This window comes from Ictalurus punctatus, unplaced genomic scaffold (assembly GCF_001660625.3).
Source record: "Ictalurus punctatus breed USDA103 unplaced genomic scaffold, Coco_2.0 tig00005203, whole genome shotgun sequence".
In the NCBI taxonomy this organism is placed as follows: Eukaryota; Metazoa; Chordata; class Actinopteri; order Siluriformes; family Ictaluridae; genus Ictalurus; species Ictalurus punctatus.
The window spans coordinates 232,731-248,510 of record NW_026521107.1 but is presented as its reverse complement, the minus strand read 5'-3'; the positions used below and the strand labels follow the sequence as shown (position 1 = coordinate 248,510).

Below are 15,780 nucleotides of genomic sequence, written 5' to 3'. Positions count from 1 at the left end.
AAAATTTCTAACAAACACGTTAATTCCACACCACAAACTGACGTGTAATCTTGGCTCTGTATGCCTCGCAAAAAGCAGGTTTACGCCACCTTTGCCACTGATTGCCCTGACCTACTGAGCTTGTAGGTCAGGCCTGTGGATGCTCTAGTTCAACGGTTCTCACAGACATAAATGGTGCTCAGCCCTTGGCTTGGAAAGGGCCCATCCCATCTGGTTCTCATGGCTTTCTACAAACTATTAACACAGCTCAGCACCACTATTCAAGGATACAAACCAACAGGGTTCAACCACGGGTCTGTCCTTCATACTTCTTTACCCACTGACTGCCTGCAGTCTGAGACATACAAAGAGACAAGGTTCTTGTGAAACCTGTAAAATGGTGACGTTAACCAAGAGAATGTTGAACTTTGGTCCTATCTATTATGTTGGCCAGTTTCTAAGTTGAGATCAACTTAACCCCAGTGCTTTCTGTTTAACGACCTTGTTCGTATTTTTGTTTACAACTAGCACACTTTTGACCAGCATGTCGCTTGGAAATCGTTACCAGCATAACTCTTATTCGTAAGGCTCACTCTGGAGGCTTGTCTTGGTTCAAGGAATGCCTTCGTGTCATGGTATGAGAACAAGTAGAATAGCATCAGCATTTTTAATTAAACTTGGCTTTTCTGCACAAGGAGACCAAAATTTCTAACAAACACGTTAATTCCACACCACAAACTGACGTGTAATCTTGGCTCTGTATGCCTCGCAAAAAGCAGGTTTACGCCACCTTTGCCACTGATTGCCCATCGTCTGACACGTATAATGACACAAAGGCCTCGTACAAATGGTAAATGTGTGAAGTTACCCAGAAGAAGGCTGAACCATGGTTCTATCGCATAGGCAGTTGAGTCCCTGAGTTGCGCTTCAGGTATAAGTTGTCCACGCTTCACTCTCACTCACTGGGGTGAGATCTACCATTTGATCTTGAAAATCTCCCTTAATGTCCAGGGAAGGGAAACCAGCCAGGTTATGCCTTTAAAGGGCTCGTGCCTTGTCCTCTGAAAGAGCTCTTGCCCAGATATCAGACACTAGTCGCAACAGTCACAGCCCACCACCTGTCTCCGAGTTCCAATGCGTCTTGATCGCCACGCCGATGAACAAGTATGCCTTGCACCATGATGCGCTATAGGCTTCGAGCTGGGACCTCGTGGCGCAACGGAAGTGCGTCTGACTCCAGATCAGAAGGTTCAAATCATGTCGGGGTCATTCAATGTGCTCTTTTTCACACAGACCCATGATTTATTTTCTGTGCAGTCTAATAAGGATGCTGTTATATGGACTCCAATCTCTATGATGACCACCCATGTCTTTGTCAACTTCATGCTAAAAGGTAACAAAGCTTAGGTAGCAACACTCTCACCTAGTAACCATTAGTAACTTGACAACCTGCTGAATGTTTACCCTTAGTTTGCCCATTTTGCTTGCTGAACAAAACATGCTGGAAAGAGGCACCTTAGATGGTTTCACTGGACCTCTCAGAGGATCTGGAGGATACTACAACACCCAAACAGGGACTTGAACCCTGGATCCTCAGATTAAAAGTCTGACGCTCTACCAACTGAGCTATCTGTGCCTGAGAAGAAAGAGAGAGAGCGCACTTTACCCTGGAGCTTGTAGGTCAGGCCTGTGGACGCTCTAGTTCAACGGTTCTCACAGACATAAATGGTGCTCAGCCCTTGGCTTGGAAAGGGCCCATCCCATCTGGTTCTCATGGCTTTCTACAAACTATTAACACAGCTCAGCACCACTATTCAAGGATACAAACCAACAGGGTTCAACCACGGGTCTGTCCTTCATACTTCTTTACCCACTGACTGCTTGCAGTCTGAGACATACAAAGAGACAAGGTTCTTGTGAAACCTGTAAAATGGTGACGTTAACCAAGAGAATGTTGAACTTTGGTCCTATCTATTATGTTGGCCAGTTTCTAAGTTGAGATCAACTTAACCCCAGTGCTTTCTGTTTAACGACCTTGTTCGTATTTTTGTTTACAACTAGCACACTTTTGACCAGCATGTCGCTTGGAAATCGTTACCAGCATAACTCTTATTCGTAAGGCTCACTCTGGAGGCTTGTCTTGGTTCAAGGAATGCCTTCGTGTCATGGTATGAGAACAAGTAGAATAGCATCAGCATTTTTAATTAAACTTGGCTTTTCTGCACAAGGAGACCAAAATTTCTAACAAACACGTTAATTCCACACCACAAACTGACGTGTAATCTTGGCTCTGTATGCCTCGCAAAAAGCAGGTTTACGCCACCTTTGCCACTGATTGCCCATCGTCTGACACGTATAATGACACAAAGGCCTCGTACAAATGGTAAATGTGTGAAGTTACCCAGAAGAAGGCTGAACGATGGTTCTATCGCATAGGCAGTTGAGTCCCTGAGTTGCGCTTCAGGTATAAGTTGTCCGCGCTTCACTCTCACGCACTGGGGTGAGATCTACCATTTGATCTTGAAAATCTCCCTTAATGTCCAGGGAAGGGAAACCAGGCAGGTTATGCCTTTAAAGGGCTCGTGCCTTGTCCTCTGAAAGAGCTCTTGCCCAGATGTCAGACACTAGTCGCAACAGTCACAGCCCACCACCTGTCTCCGAGTTCCAATGCGTCTTGATCGCCACGCCGATGAACAAGTATGCCTTGCACCATGATGCGCTATAGGCTTCGAGCTGGGACCTCGTGGCGCAACGGAAGTGCGTCTGACTCCAGATCAGAAGGTTCAAATCATGTCGGGGTCATTCAATGTGCTCTTTTTCACACAGACCCATGATTTATTTTCTGTGCAGTCTAATAAGGATGCTGTTATATGGACTCCAATCTCTATGATGACCACCCATGTCTTTGTCAACTTCATGCTAAAAGGTAACAAAGCTTATGTAGCAACACTCTCACCTAGTAACCATTAGTAACTTGACAACCTGTTGAATGTTTACCCTTAGTTTGCCCATTTTGCTTGCTGGACAAAACATGCTGGAAAGAGGCACCTTAGATGGTTTCACTGGACCTCTCAGAGGATCTGGAGGATACTACAACACCCAAACAGGGACTTGAACCCTGGATCCTCAGATTAAAAGTCTGACGCTCTACCAACTGAGCTATCTGTGCCCGAGAAGAGAGAGAGAGAGCGCACTTTACCCTGGAGCTTGTAGGTCAGGCCTGTGGACGCTCTAGTTCAACGGTTCTCACAGACATAAATGGTGCTCAGCCCTTGGCTTGGAAAGGGCCCATCCCATCTGGTTCTCATGGCTTTCTACAAACTATTAACACAGCTCAGCACCACTATTCAAGGATACAAACCAACAGGGTTCAACCACGGGTCTGTCCTTCATAATTCTTTACCCACTGACTGCCTTCAGTCTGAGACATACAAAGAGACAAGGTTCTTGTGAAACCTGTAAAATGGTGACGTTAACCAAGAGAATGTTGAACTTTGGTCCTATCTATTATGTTGGCCAGTTTCTAAGTTGAGATCAACTTAACCCCAGTGCTTTCTGTTTAACGACCTTGTTCGTATTTTTGTTTACAACTAGCACACTTTTGACCAGCATGTCGCTTGGAAATCGTTACCAGCATAACTCTTATTCGTAAGGCTCACTCTGGAGGCTTGTCTTGGTTCAAGGAATGCCTTCGTGTCATGGTATGAGAACAAGTAGAATAGCATCAGCATTTTTAATTAAACTTGGCTTTTCTGCACAAGGAGACCAAAATTTCTAACAAACACGTTAATTCCACACCACAAACTGACGTGTAATCTTGGCTCTGTATGCCTCGCAAAAAGCAGGTTTACGCCACCTTTGCCACTGATTGCCCATCGTCTGACACGTATAATGACACAAAGGCCTCGTACAAATGGTAAATGTGTGAAGTTACCCAGAAGAAGGCTGAACCATGGTTCTATCGCATAGGCAGTTGAGTCCCTGAGTTGCGCTTCAGGTATAAGTTGTCCACGCTTCACTCTCACTCACTGGGGTGAGATCTACCATTTGATCTTGAAAATCTCCCTTAATGTCCAGGGAAGGGAAACCAGCCAGGTTATGCCTTTAAAGGGCTCGTGCCTTGTCCTCTGAAAGAGCTCTTGCCCAGATGTCAGACACTAGTCGCAACAGTCACAGCCCACCACCTGTCTCCGAGTTCCAATGCGTCTTGATCGCCACGCCGATGAACAAGTATGCCTTGCACCATGATGCGCTATAGGCTTCGAGCTGGGACCTCGTGGCGCAACGGAAGTGCGTCTGACTCCAGATCAGAAGGTTCAAATCATGTCGGGGTCATTCAATGTGCTCTTTTTCACACAGACCCATGATTTATTTTCTGTGCAGTCTAATAAGGATGCTGTTATATGGACTCCAATCTCTATGATGACCACCCATGTCTTTGTCAACTTCATGCTAAAAGGTAACAAAGCTTATGTAGCAACACTCTCACCTAGTAACCATTAGTAACTTGACAACCTGTTGAATGTTTACCCTTAGTTTGCCCATTTTGCTTGCTGGACAAAACATGCTGGAAAGAGGCACCTTAGATGGTTTCACTGGACCTCTCAGAGGATCTGGAGGATACTACAACACCCAAACAGGGACTTGAACCCTGGATCCTCAGATTAAAAGTCTGACGCTCTACCAACTGAGCTATCTGTGCCTGAGAAGAGAGAGAGAGAGTGCACTTTACCCTGGAGCTTGTAGGTCAGGCCTGTGGACGCTCTAGTTCAACGGTTCTCACAGACATAAATGGTGCTCAGCCCTTGGCTTGGAAAGGGCCCATCCCATCTGGTTCTCATGGCTTTCTACAAACTATTAACACAGCTCAGCACCACTATTCAAGGATACAAACCAACAGGGTTCAACCATGGGTCTGTCCTTCATACTTCTTTACCCACTGACTGCCTGCAGTCTGAGACATACAAAGAGACAAGGTTCTTGTGAAACCTGTAAAATGGTGACGTTAACCAAGAGAATGTTGAACTTTGGTCCTATCTATTATGTTGGCCAGTTTCTAAGTTGAGATCAACTTAACCCCAGTGCTTTCTGTTTAACGACCTTGTTCGTATTTTTGTTTACAACTAGCACACTTTTGACCAGCATGTCGCTTGGAAATCGTTACCAGCATAACTCTTATTCGTAAGGCTCACTCTGGAGGCTTGTCTTGGTTCAAGGAATGCCTTCGTGTCATGGTATGAGAACAAGTAGAATAGCATCAGCATTTTTAATTAAACTTGGCTTTTCTGCACAAGGAGACCAAAATTTCTAACAAACACGTTAATTCCACACCACAAACTGACGTGTAATCTTGGCTCTGTATGCCTCGCAAAAAGCAGGTTTACGCCACCTTTGCCACTGATTGCCCATCGTCTGACACGTATAATGACACAAAGGCCTCGTACAAATGGTAAATGTGTGAAGTTACCCAGAAGAAGGCTGAACGATGGTTCTATCGCATAGGCAGTTGAGTCCCTGAGTTGCGCTTCAGGTATAAGTTGTCCGCGCTTCACTCTCACGCACTGGGGTGAGATCTACCATTTGATCTTGAAAATCTCCCTTAATGTCCAGGGAAGGGAAACCAGGCAGGTTATGCCTTTAAAGGGCTCGTGCCTTGTCCTCTGAAAGAGCTCTTGCCCAGATGTCAGACACTAGTCGCAACAGTCACAGCCCACCACCTGTCTCCGAGTTCCAATGCGTCTTGATCGCCACGCCGATGAACAAGTATGCCTTGCACCATGATGCGCTATAGGCTTCGAGCTGGGACCTCGTGGCGCAACGGAAGTGCGTCTGACTCCAGATCAGAAGGTTCAAATCATGTCGGGGTCATTCAATGTGCTCTTTTTCACACAGACCCATGATTTATTTTCTGTGCAGTCTAATAAGGATGCTGTTATATGGACTCCAATCTCTATGATGACCACCCATGTCTTTGTCAACTTCATGCTAAAAGGTAACAAAGCTTATGTAGCAACACTCTCACCTAGTAACCATTAGTAACTTGACAACCTGTTGAATGTTTACCCTTAGTTTGCCCATTTTGCTTGCTGGACAAAACATGCTGGAAAGAGGCACCTTAGATGGTTTCACTGGACCTCTCAGAGGATCTGGAGGATACTACAACACCCAAACAGGGACTTGAACCCTGGATCCTCAGATTAAAAGTCTGACGCTCTACCAACTGAGCTATCTGTGCCCGAGAAGAGAGAGAGAGAGCGCACTTTACCCTGGAGCTTGTAGGTCAGGCCTGTGGACGCTCTAGTTCAACGGTTCTCACAGACATAAATGGTGCTCAGCCCTTGGCTTGGAAAGGGCCCATCCCATCTGGTTCTCATGGCTTTCTACAAACTATTAACACAGCTCAGCACCACTATTCAAGGATACAAACCAACAGGGTTCAACCACAGGTCTGTCCTTCATAATTCTTTACCCACTGACTGCCTTCAGTCTGAGACATACAAAGAGACAAGGTTCTTGTGAAACCTGTAAAATGGTGACGTTAACCAAGAGAATGTTGAACTTTGGTCCTATCTATTATGTTGGCCAGTTTCTAAGTTGAGATCAACTTAACCCCAGTGCTTTCTGTTTAACGACCTTGTTCGTATTTTTGTTTACAACTAGCACACTTTTGACCAGCATGTCGCTTGGAAATCGTTACCAGCATAACTCTTATTCGTAAGGCTCACTCTGGAGGCTTGTCTTGGTTCAAGGAATGCCTTCGTGTCATGGTATGAGAACAAGTAGAATAGCATCAGCATTTTTAATTAAACTTGGCTTTTCTGCACAAGGAGACCAAAATTTCTAACAAACACGTTAATTCCACACCACAAACTGACGTGTAATCTTGGCTCTGTATGCCTCGCAAAAAGCAGGTTTACGCCACCTTTGCCACTGATTGCCCATCGTCTGACACGTATAATGACACAAAGGCCTCGTACAAATGGTAAATGTGTGAAGTTACCCAGAAGAAGGCTGAACCATGGTTCTAACGCATAGGCAGTTGAGTCCCTGAGTTGCGCTTCAGGTATAAGTTGTCCACGCTTCACTCTCACGCACTGGGGTGAGATCTACCATTTGATCTTGAAAATCTCCCTTAATGTCCAGGGAAGGGAAACCAGGCAGGTTATCCCTTTAAAGGGCTCGTGCCTTGTCCTCTGAAAGAGCTCTTGCCCAGATGTCAGACACTAGTCGCAACAGTCACAGCCCACCACCTGTCTCCGAGTTCCAATGCGTCTTGAGCGCCACAAAGATGAACAAGTATGCATTGCACCATGGTGCGCTATAGGCTTTGAGCTGGGACCTCGTGGCGCAACGGAAGTGCGTCTGACTCCAGATCAGAAGGTTCAAATCATGTCGGGGTCATTCAATGTGCTCTTTTTCACACAGACCCATGATTTTCTGCGCAGTCTAATAAGGATGCTGTTATATGGACTCCAATCTCTATGATGACCACCCATGTCTTTGTCAACTTCATGCTAAAAGGTAACAAAGCTTAGGTAGCAACACTCTCAGCTAGTAACCATTAGTAACTTGACAACCTGCTGAATGTTTACCCTTAGTTTGCCCATTTTGCTTGCTGAACAAAACATGCTGGAAAGTGGCACCTTAGATGGTTTCACTGGTCCTCTCAGAAGATATGGAGGGTACTACAACACCCAAACAGGGACTTGAACCCTGGACCCTCAGATTAAAAGTCTGATGCTATATATATATATATATATATATATATATTTCATTAGAAAAAGTGCAGTACATTTTCATGGTACGGTCAGTACTGTTTATTTTTGTAATAAAGTGAACTTAATTTTTCCACTGAGTGTTATATTTTCATTCAGTAGTAATCGGTTATTAGTAGGTGCTACCCGACTTGGTTATCGGCATCTGTAAGATCCACTGTCGATCAGCCTTCAAAATAGATTAATGTGTATGACATGATCTTCTTTAATTAATAACGAAATGCGCTTGTTGACAACTTGCTGTGGTGTAAGGGGAATAAAACACTTCAGAATGTGCAGTTCTACCTTAGGGTGATAACGGTCACTCCACTTCATTGGATCGTTGACTGTTTTCCTATAACCGTATGTTTATTCCTTACATAAATTAAACACAAAGCATGTAGGGGTTCTACATGCATGTAGTATTTGTACAATCAATAACCTATTTGAGTAATACATTGTGGTATATAAACTGAACTTTGTGTTTGATGTGTCTGCAGTGCCCAACGCCCGTGGTGGTGGCAGTGCATGGCGTGTGTGTGGAAGCAGGTCTGTTGGGAGTGTTAAGTACCATCATCTCATACACTCACCACAACTCTGGGAAGTTCCATCCATATTGTTTGCTGTCACTTTTCCTGCAAAGCTTTAACCATCAGAGAGTTATCTTTTACTGGGGCTTTTAGCTGCAGGAGACTGAATTACTAAGTTTTTTTTTTTGTGGATCTGATTTCTTCTTTCGCAGGAGTGGATCTAATCACAGCCTGTGATATTCGTCTGTGCACACAGGATGCCTGGTTTCAGGTGAAGGTATGAGGAACATTAACTTGCCATACATTGCTTGCTTACATGTTTACACCAAGATCTGTAAACAAGCTATTTTTGTCCATATGATCATATATAGAGATAGTAAGTGATGAGAAGATAAGAATGGGCTGATTGTTCTGACTCGTACAAGCCCCTATGAAAGAGTTGACCACAAGGGGGCACACTCTGAACAATTATTTACATTTGCAGTTTGTTGAAGATTAAATAAACCACAGTGAGCATCAGATGTCTGGTTTTAATACAAAGTTTTATGATGAACTATTTTATGATATTACCATCTTGTCATTTATCAAAGAAGAGCTACAAAACCTGAAATTTGTTCATTTTTAGACAGAAAAATTCTGCAGTGTAGCTCTTCTAGTGGGCTTTCCCACTGGATGTTTAGTCCAACACAGAGCAGTTTGCATGAAAAGTTGGTAATGTGACCGTCGTAATGTGGACTGGGAAGTGCACTGCGGTACCGAACCCGAGACTACCTGTAGAAGGTGGTCCGAGTTCAGTTACAATGGAACTGTGAATGTGAATTGTCCCATGAATGTGAACGTAACTTGTATCCGGGTCTGCACTTTTTCAGGAAGTAGAGTAACCTGTGCTGAAGGCCTGTTGTGGTGATGACGTGTCATGACATGTTTTGGCCCAAATCTGCAGTGACTTTGAAAAAGTGGAAGCTCCTCTGAATATTGTGGAGTTTCTTGATTTTGCGTTAATTTCTGTGATCACAAAAAGGTGAAATTCTGGACTGACACATGGAAGATATGGAATGATAACAGAAGAATGTGACTTTGGGTTGTACCATGTATTTTTTTCATGTAGCTTTATTATTTAGTATAAATGAAGGCAAGTGTGTGTTCTGTTCTTCATCTCTGCAGTCGTGTGTTCCCTGATAGTCCATGATTGCTGGAGCTCTGGAAATAGCAGGTGAGATTGCAGGCCGGAGTCGCGTCACTGTCCAAGGAACCAAAATCAACCTCCTCTGCTCCTGAGACCACAGTGTAACTGAGAGCCTAGACTACATGGTAAGAACCTGCTTAAGACATGAAAAGCATTTTTAGCCTCAAGGTAGACCCATGCACACACAGTATGGCCACAAACACAAAGTAGAGCGGTCGAAATCTGAGATATCTCCTCTGCGTCTCCAGGCTACTTGGAACATGAACATGTTGCAGACACAGGATCTTATGAAGTCAGCGCAGGCAGCCCTGGAAAAGAAGAGTCCGAAAGACGTGCCCTTCTCCAAGCTTTAAAGGAGAAGATCCAGGGCTGTTGAAGCTGCGGTGGAACTGAGACATCATCATCCACATATCTTTAGTTCTTCTTGCTAAGTCTGTTTCTTTTTAGTCTTTTTATTTTTAGACTGGTCAAAAGACTGATTAGTGGAAGTGAAATGATAGATGAACTTTTATTTACTTGCTTTATTATTTGCAGGTGCCTTGTACAGTAAGACAGGGTAACTAATACTCAAAAGCTTTTTTTGTGTGTTAACATGTACAGTAGATGGACATATTTTTTCTGGTGCTGTGACTGCAGAATGTAGTGCAGTTAACACATAAAATTTCCTTGGATGCTCACTTTTAACTCTAGGAGGTCACAGTTTGCCCAGACATCTTTTTTTAAATCCGTCAATCCATCACCCACACGTCATTCTGGGGGACGAAGAGGAGGAAGCTGGACAGATAAATTTATTTATTTATTTATCATTGCTGTGTTTCCTTAATCGAGTGCAGAAAGAAGAAAAACAACACAACTGATTTAAAATAAAAATATAGAAAATAATCTAATGTAAGATTCTGATCCGGTTTGCTTTCAGCAGGAAGGCTGTCCTCTTTCCTGTTGCTCTTTCTCTTCTATTAGTCCATTTGTCCAGTCTGAATCGGTTTTGATTCGTTTCGAGACGATTCGGAGTCGAATAATTTTCTAGTGAGAGTCGCACACTTCCAAACGAACTAGACTGAGATGAGTATTTGATTCTCACTAGAAAGTGATTCGACTCTGAATAAACTCGAAATGAATCAGTCAAACTGATTCAGACTCTATAAAAGGACTATGAGATGTGATTAAGATATATATTCCAATGTTTTGCTTTACAATTCCATTGTGTGTGTGTGTGTGTGTGTGTGTGTGTGTGTGTGTGTGTGTGTGTGTGTATGTGTGTGCGTGCGCGCGCACGTGTGTTTTTCAGGAGAACGAGAAACTCGGACACAACAGTACATCCTGACCATTGGTACTGTGTACACATCAACATACACACACGTCTCCATGCTGGACATCTCAGGAGCTTTCACACAGTGCTAGGAATATCCCGGGACAGAGAAACGCACCTTCTAAGTGAGCGAGTTTAGCGTCAACCGGTGAAATTTGCTGTAGCGTGAACACTTCGCCTCTGTGAGCTTCACTCTCCGTAGGGTTCACTGTAATTAGACATAAAATGTACATAGTTTATTTTTCATGCATTTAGGATTTAATGTTTTTTTTTTTTTTTACTCTTCGAGGAACAGAAATGATCTTTCGAGGCAGCTTCTTCATCACTACCTGCTCCGTTTGACTCAAAAATGTAACGACCGGTTTCAAAAAGTCACGATGTCTTCAGTTCATGAGATTTTACTGTTGAATTTAAACAGGAAATGTGAAATATTTTTCCCTTTGTTTCCTCTACTGTCTTTTTGCTGTGATCTTGAACACAGTTGTAATTTTTTTTAAAAAAATAAAAAAAAAAATGATAATTCTAGTTCTCTCACTTTCCTTGTCCTAATTGTCCTGTATCTGTTAAATCCGTTTCATCTCTGGTCTTTCTGTCTGTATGAACACTTGTAGAAATGACTTCTAGTCCATATTTTTAAATGATTCGTGATTTTGAATTTAAATAAAGATATTCTTTAATTCTGTATTTTGTCATTTAATTATCATTAGAAATCAGAAGATCAGATTAAAGCCACGGCTTCTTTACCTGCCGAAGCTGATCAGCTGGATAAATGTAGATTTTTATTTACTGATGAGATGTATTGATGGTGTTGATAGATTATTTTAAGATTTTTATTGATATTGAACAATCATTCAGTTCAATATTGAAAAAACTTGATAAATAGTTGATTAAATAAATGTGGTGTAATGTACTGAGTCAAATATGAAAACTACAAATAAACAACATCTATTTATATCTGTGTATAATTAAAAACCTCTCTCAATACAAGAAATTCATATCCTAAATGTTGCAAGTGATTAATCTGATCATTTTATTCAGCTGTTTAATTATTACTTTCTAAATAATAAACAAATGAATGTTCTGGATTCATGAGGAATGTTTACATTTTGTGTCCAAACTCAAAAGTTTAAACAAAGTGTATATTTATGATAATAAAGCACAAAGAACGTGAAACCTCAAAACGTCTACAATCATCGATGAATTAAATATTAATTTAAAAAATTTAATTAAATAAGAGTAAGATGGAGTATATTTTTAATTAAAATGTAATTAGGAGCACTTTTAAAGTGGATTTGATTTAAAATAATGATAAAGCTGGGTTTTTTTATGTATTTGTATATCTTATCCTCTATCGTGTTTAAGAAGAAGAGAATAATGAAGCTTTTTATGAAATAATATTTGGGTTTATTTTATTTTATTTTCTCCTCAAAGATTCAAATTTACGTCAACGGCCGTTACGTTGGTGACGTCACCACGAGCGCGAGAAGTCGAAGGTAGGAGCAGAAAGCGGTGGTAGTGTTAGTTCTGGCTCGTTTGGACCCAAACTAAAGTGAGTTTATTCGGTTCTGTGTAACCGAACCCGTTCTGTTTTTTGCTGTATTGTGTGTATGTGTGTAGTTAACAGTGTTAACACCTGTGTTTCAGGTGTATCAGTATGAAGCAGGCGGTGACGGCGCACTGATTCACTCTCGGAGCTCGGTTCACTAATGACCGAATCACCGAGGAACCGACCAAAGATAACTCACACCCGCACGGAGAAGAAGAACAAGAGGAGGAGAAGTGAGAAATAACATTTTAAAACTGTTTTTATTCACTCTGGTTCAGTATTAATGTTAATATTATACAAATATACTAGCGGTGCTAGCTTTTGAGGAGGCAGTCCAGTCCACGCATGCGCAGTGTAATTAATGAGCAAGCTATTCGAAATGTGATTAGCAAATAGGTCGATGTTATTTTTGATTCTATTTAAAACGATGAATTCACTCTGTCAATAACTGCCCAGTCTGAGAATACTGCATGATTTACTTTTATAAGTGGACGTGGCAGTACGACATTTAGCTTCACTGGCTAATTAGAGCTCTTTTACTAGTTTAATGGCTGAGTCATCCGGCTTCGCGCATGCGCAGTGTGGGTTAAGGCGCTATAGTTCTCTTCTTTTGAATTATTATTAATAATAATAATAATAATAATAATAATAATATTATTATTATTATTATTATTATTGAGACCATTTGGGGTGAATTTGGAGCATGTGGGGGGTTCGAGTGACCCCAGAATGACCTATAAATATTCTTTTAATATCTCCAGAACTGAAGCAGCACAAACGAAAATTTTTACGGCACAAACTATTCTGCCGATGTTTTGTGTTGGTGGGGGGGCCAACTTCACGCAGGTTGTGTGTGTGTGTGTGTGCTCTTCAAATATCCAGGTGTTAGATGGTCAAGTGTGTAGTGTACAGATAGAGTGCACAATTTAAGAAATAGGAACCAGTATGAGAGAGGACATCGAAATAAGAACAGAAAGCACTGACCAAATAAGGAAATAGATTAAACCGGTACATGGCGTATGGGAGGCAGGAGATCGTGACAGTTATGTTGAATTATAACGTGTTGGATTATAGAAATAAATAAAGTGGTACTGATGTGTGTGTGTGTGTGTGTGTGTTTGTTTTAGGATGAACTGGAGTGGGGCAAAGAGAACTGCATTCAGATCAAACGGATACAAGAGGTTATGACTCTCACTCACTCACTCGCACACATCTATACACACACTTCTCGACACAGATCCCTAACTATCATTTCTGGTGTGTGTGTATTAGAGGTGGCCGAGTTGTTTGAGGATCTAAAGAATTGAGTGTCACAATTCAACATGCACATCAGCGAAACTTTTCCCTCTGACTACACCAGCACGCACGCACAGAAATTCATAGTGCAGGTAACACACACACACACACACACACACACACACGAGTAGAGCAGGTGTAGTTTAACAGCATATGTGTATAAAGAGGCTTTTTTCTTCAGGTCAAAATATATACAGCAGGGGTGCCCAATATGTCAATCACGATCGACTGGTCGATCGCAAAGGAAGTGCGGGTAGATCGCTAGTTGACGTAGTTAGTTGACGTACAGGGCAGCCAGTCTGAGATCTCGTCTTTTCTCTCACCACACGTGTGCGATCAAGCGCGCCAGTGCTAAAGGCTAGCAAGCGAAATCGTGGGGAGAGGACATTTTTCAGTCTTTTAAAGAATTCATTGACAAAACCCAGCTCCAGTGTGCAAATTGATATCAGTCAATGGTTGAGCAGTGCAAATGGATTCATTGCCAAGTGCAGGGAAGACGATGCTTTCCCTGACTTCTTTAACTACCACTGTGTTGTGGATAAAAAATGTCATAAAATAAACATAAGGGAGACCTAGCATCCAGCAAAAGGGAGAAGAAGAAAAAAACGGGCACCTAGACACATAGAAGCGGGATTAGGCGGACATTGACGGAATGGAATTACACTTTAAAGATCTTTAAGAGCAGTAGTAGTCAAAAAAAGCCAAAAAGAGGTATACGAGCTGAGCTGAGGAGTGCTAATACACACACACACACGCTCGTACAGTCAAGGGCGGGCAAGTAGACACAACATACACACACACTCTCTCGCTCTCATACACACACATGAATAACTTTAATAATATCTTATAGTAATAGAGAAACTATAAAAAGACAGAATAGTAGGATATGCAGGACAGTAGAACTGTAATGATATTAAGAAGTTGGAAGTACAGTAAACCGCTTTTCAAGTAGTATAAATATATATAAAATAAGAAATATAGTGCAAATATGAAAATAAATTATAAACTAGAAATACAGGAAAATGTAAACTTACTCATGACTCAAATGGTGAGGGTTCTTGGCTCGCAAGGAAGGCCTTAATTTTAAGAAAGAACCATGTGGAGCCAGTTATAAGGGTGGCTGGGTCAAACTGCCCCCCCCCGAGATAACGATAAGACCAAGGTCCCTCCCGGTTGTTTAGTCGTCTTGTCTACGTCATTTTATTTACCTAGGTAATTGAGAATCCTGGTTTCTGACCACCTAGGTAAATGAGAATCCTGGTTTCTGATTCTCTATGTAATTCAAAACGCTGGGGTTTTTTTTTCTGGGTTATTAGAAATGCCTGGGTTCTGATTCTATGTGTAAGTGAAATAGGCCTTTTCTGGAAACATATGGGTTATCTAGTGTGTAAATACAGTATAAATACTGGAGCTTAAGCTCAGGGTAGGGGGATCACTTCTGAGAATTCTCATCGGTGTGGATCTCGTGTGGTGGAATGGAACAATAAAGCTGGACCCTTGCTTCTTCTCACTCACGGCTGGTGTATTTTTTCCATCTCCAACTGGTCTCAGAGGTAGATGTGAGTATTTATTGGCTTTTAAGTTGAGTTTTAAATGTTTTTGGGTAATAGGCTAAATTTGAGCCAACAACTGCATAATACACCAACAAGCCTTATGCACAAGAATGCTAAACGTGAAAGAGATCATGGATGTTGAAACAAAGATCGCCTGTTCTATACGTGCTAGTTCACTTCAAAGACGGCTGTTCCGTGCGCATCTGGAGAAGGCAGACTACGACCAATCAGCTCCTGCTACACACTGACGTGAGACGGCTTAGTAGGGGTAAATTCCTGCAGAGATTTCGAGAGCTCTGTCCGGAGATAAGCAAGTTTCTTTTTGCTGTTAAACATGCAGAATACACCCAGGTCAATGATGATCAGTGGTTGCTGGACTTTTTTTAACCGAGCATTTTTAACCGATCTGACCAACTTAATTTGGAGCTTCAAGGAAAAGACAAAAATTAAAGGCAGTTAATGCCTTTAAACGGAAAATGCAACTTCTGTTTTCAAAGCTGCAGCACCATGTTTTTGGGAACTTCCAAAACCTCCCGTCAGATCTGGAGACGCAGCGGAAGGCTTGTGCGCAGTTTAACATTGCACGCTACACGGAGCAGATTGACAGCTGTCGGTCAGAGTTTGGCA

General features: G+C 42.1%; 1 protein-coding gene and 1 long non-coding RNA gene across 18 annotated transcripts in view; both read left to right on the top strand.

The window, feature by feature from the left end:
• Window positions 1-7,335: 7,335 nt before the first annotated feature.
• LOC128631147 (uncharacterized) lies at window positions 7,336-11,440 on the top strand. Its single transcript, XR_008395348.1, has 3 exons — window positions 7,336-7,500; window positions 8,234-9,574; window positions 9,698-11,440. It is a non-coding gene; the product is annotated as an uncharacterized LOC128631147 (long non-coding RNA).
• Window positions 11,441-12,224: 784 nt separating this feature from the next.
• The window catches only part of LOC128631146 (piwi-like protein 1), a 74,793-nt gene continuing 71,237 nt past the window's right edge, over window positions 12,225-15,780 (top strand). For 12 of the 17 annotated variants that reach the window (XR_008395338.1, XR_008395343.1, XR_008395345.1 and 9 more), the window contains exons 1-4: window positions 12,225-12,251; window positions 12,403-12,537; window positions 13,432-13,485; window positions 13,577-13,692. The gene's annotated coding sequence lies outside the window, so the exon portion shown is untranslated. The other 5 variants (XM_053679263.1, XM_053679262.1, XR_008395347.1 and 2 more) reach the window with 4 other exon arrangements.